The following is a 4,360-nucleotide window of genomic DNA, read 5'->3' on the forward strand; positions in this document are numbered from 1 at the left end:
GTGGTGAACGATGTTCTTACTGAATGTCTGAGGTGCTGCAGGAGTTTGCTCCGTTAGGATCATTTAGCTGGTATTTTTTGTGCTGCTAGCAAGCTCTTGACAGACCTGTGAGCTGAGAAAGCTTAGCACTTATATTTACAAGGTAACACTGTAAGCCTTTTCATCAAAAATGTTACTGTTTGCTATGAATGAAACTGACTTTTATTTTGCTTATTTTCTTTTGGCTTGTCCCTACCACTTACCATGCCCATTTACCTTTTTCAAGGAGGGTGCTGAAATGCAGTGAGAACTATGTCTTTTTGGTGATGGTAGGCTCTTTGACTGATGAAGAGAGATAACAAAATGGAGCAAGCTGGCACTTGCACTTTCCAAAGTTCTAGAGAAATGTGCGTCTTGCATTTGCACCTCAATTCCAGAAAGGATGGATCTGAAATAGCACCTCCTAATTTACTGTCTTTTATTTAAGGCCAGATTCTGTTTCTGTCATTCATCTTGGATAATAATAGATGCAGGTAGTGAGATCACATAGATGTGCATGTGGAGTAATAAGATGCTTTGTGAACATGAGGCAGGACAGATGAATCCTGGTCCATTAAGAAAAGACCATTTGATACGGGCTTTGATTTGAACCAGGATGCAGTCTGTTTTCAGCAGTTCTGTGGTTTGAAAAAGCTATAGGTGGCTGATGATCACCCCTAAAGAAACCCTCCAGCCCCAAACCTCTCCACTTCAAAATAAGAGTATTGCACCAAAACTGCTAGCACAGGGATTACTGTCAGGCTGGCTAACTTTGTATGACATGATTTCATCCTAGGTAATTCCTGGCATGTGTTGAATATTTCAGTTGCTAGGTTGAGAATTAAAACCATTGATTATAGCATGAACCAGACATGTTATTAACATGTAGAAACACTTTAAGATCAGTTTTCAAATGATCTGTATGCCTGCAGCCAAAGTTTAAATTACTTGAAACTCTTTCAAATCAAACTCCCACAATAAATGTGCTTTATAGAAAAAAGCAGATTGTAATCAGTCATAGAGAGAAGGGGAGTGGGGAGCACTGAGGATTTCCCTCTCCCCCACTAAAAGTTATGTGAAAGGCTTCTGTTTGGGTGGAAGTAGTTAGACCTTATTTTACAGCAACCTGCAAGCTTGCTTTTTCACTGCCAGTAATTATATGAAAAATGCGGCTGACTAATGATTGCTCGTTTGCAGTGAATTTTTTATTTGAGGCGAAAGCTTTCTTGGTGTTGCTGCAGAGGAATCCTTTGGCAGCTGAAGTCAGCTTTATAAAATGCTGAAGGGGTGCCTTGTTTTCGGAGCTTCCTTGTCCCTAAAGTGAAAGCTGAGAGGGGAATCTGTGATTCAAACAGCTGATTTCTGTCTCTCTCTCTCTTTTTTTTTTTTTTTTCCTTTTTTTTTTTTTATTCCTGCTTCATGGGTGCTGTTAGTGGAGTATGGGTATAGCACTGCTTGCTGCAGAAATGCCTCAACAGCTTTCTTAGCGCTGCTTATCCCTCGATTTGGGTAGCAACTGCAGTGGAACGCAGGATTTTGCTGAGCAGAGATTGTTGGGTAGGCTTAGCTGCCTCCCAGTCCTGGGGAAAGGGATGATCTTCTCACAACTGTGCAGGGTGAGAAGCCATGTCTACAAACAAAACCATTTCACAGAACATGATCCTATGGCACACTTTGGGAGAAGAGGTCCTCCCAGCCCCTCTGTCTCCTCTACCCCTCCCAATTAAAAAAAAAAAAATATTAAAATTTTGTTATTTACCACAACATTTATTTTGTCAATGCAGCACTGTGTGTGATTTCAAGCTACAGGCTTTCTTCAGGATTGCACAAACAAGTGAAATTATTCCTTTGGCACCATGATGTCATATAACCTGATCCCTTAGCCTTACTGAGGTGTGTCTGTGTTACGGGGATAAACAAGTCAATTAAAAATGCATTCTCTTAGAGATGAAATAACCTTGGTAAACCTGTGTTTCTGAAAAGAAAAAAAAAAAAAAAAAGCACCCAACCCAAGCCCCCAAAACCCCAAACCGCACTTTCCTGGCAGTCAGAGAAAACGGGTATGAAATGTGATGCCAAGGAAAAATTATTGGGAAGGGGAAAAAATAATTCTCCTCATCCTGAAATGATTATGTTGAAATTTGGAAATGTATGAGTGAGCTCTGTGACTAATAGCATAATGAATACCAAAAGAATTAGTAATGATCAGTTCTTTATTCTTAAAGTTTTGCCCAAGGTTTCTATGAAAAACTTGCTAATTTAATAAGTGACAGTATAGCTAACAACTTAACTAGCTTGTAACTTTCTTATTCTTTCAGTAGAAGCAAATGTTGAAAATTGGTAACATGATGAGACAAATTGAAATCAAAGTGTAAGTAAAGCGGGGTATAAATGACCTGTAATATGGTGTAATTCCACTGGAACATGAAAAATGACTGAGGAAAATTTCTTTCAAAAAAAGAAAAAAAAAACCCTTTAATCAGGCCAGTTCTGTCACTGACTTTTGCTTCTCCCAATGTCCTTGGTAGTTACCTTCTTGGTACCAGTTTCCATGCCTCCATTTCTGCTTTTTGACTTCTGAATTAAGCCAGTTTAGGCTATTTGCTTGAAATTTTGATCCTCCTGAGATGCCTCCCCAGGGGCCTCTATACAAGTTTGAAACTCTCGGCCATATTTGGCTTGGAAAGTTTTAAGTATATTGGTGAGTGTATGTAAATGTGAGGAAAAATGTATTTACAGTGATGGTAGCGTAAATCCTGAGAAATTAATTTGATATTATTTGCACTGATGTAAATGAGTGGAATCCATTTCTTAAGGGCCTAAATGAGCCTGACTCGTGTGCTGAGAGGTGTCATTTATTCTAGTTATTATTCAATTTAAATTCATTTAGAATCCTCACAAAAAATGGCTCAGTACAGGAGTGGATCACATTGTTCTGGCTCTCCTGCCTCCTTTGTACAAAATCCATAGCCTGCAGGGTAAAAGTAAAATAATCTTGGTGTGGCAGTTTGTAGAAAGTATTAGGTTAGCTGCTGCATTTATTTCTGCTCAAGAGATTAAAGCGTAGTTGCAAAGCTGGTGCTGACATCATTCCAAGCACACAAAAAGCTGTCGTCAGTTATACAGTATATTGCAAGGTGTTTATCTTCATCTGATTAGGTTAGCAAAATGCATACTGCAAAGGCAGCACATAAAGAAGGAAATGGTGTGTTTGTCCGTGCTTCCCACCCGCCCTCTGACACCAGAGGAAAAGACTGAAACACTTCGCGCTCGATAAGGTCTCTGTAAAAATCTGTGGAGCTACCATTGGGCTTGACTTTTTCCCATCTTAATCTCCAAACATCAGTGTTAACCACACAGTTTGTTTGAGGTGGATGTTGGGCAGCCCCTCCTCTCAGGGAAGTCCAGATCTGAACTTTTGGCCTCAACAAAACCAATCAAAGGGACAAAGTGAAAAGGGATTTTGTGACACAGCAGTGCAAATGCTGATCTTCTCTTCTGCATGCTCATCTACATGTGTGTAATCGGGCAGCAAGGAAGGCAGGAGAGCTGCCACTGGTGGGCAAGTAGCAGGGCGGGAGGCTGCTGCCCCTGCCTGCTGCCCCTGCCTGCTGCCCTGGGGGGGTCTGAGTTACGCTGCCTCCGCTTCCCCCATCTGCAGGAGGGTGCTGGAGATGTGGAGGGCAGCAACAGCAAACAGGTATCTTCCTCCCTTCAGCTGTGACCGAATGTACCCTTAAAAACAGACACTTCCACCTGTAACTGTAAATACCTGCACTAAGAGGACACCTAGGAATAGTGTGCTCTATGGGTCAAGCCAAGTTCTTCAAGATATGGGGCAGAGGTGGGTGTCTGATTTCTGCTCATACTGAGACCTGACTCAACAACCCACACATATTGTCCTATACAAAGATGTCATTAAGTGTGCGCTTATGTTCTATGCTTACCCTTAAAAGGACAATTTCAGTGTTTGCTCTGAGTACCTGGCTTGGATATTTGTGTGTGCTTCCACAAGAGGAGTCTCATTGCTCCATAGGGACCACTGGTGACCACTTGTCTGATGCAATCCAGTCTTTATTTCAGTCGTCTTCTTTTTTTTTTCTTCCAAGTTAGTTAGTTCACTGGTTCTCTCATAACAGTTTATGGTTAAAATTTGATCTAATTCAGTCACTGGGAATATGGATAAAATTTAGGAGTGCATTTTAGTCAGAATTAGAATATCACAGGTTGAAAAAAAGGTTCAATTTCATGCAGTTACGGTTTAATTTTAAAAGCTCTATATCAGCCTGCTAGAAGAGGGGAGTTCATGCTTACTGGTCACCAATGGGCATTTTATTACTTC

The sequence above is a fragment of the Nipponia nippon genome, unplaced genomic scaffold (assembly GCF_047370975.1).
Source record: "Nipponia nippon isolate SJK-2023a ecotype South Korea unplaced genomic scaffold, ASM4737097v1 scaffold_4, whole genome shotgun sequence".
NCBI lineage: Eukaryota > Metazoa > Chordata > Aves > Pelecaniformes > Threskiornithidae > Nipponia > Nipponia nippon.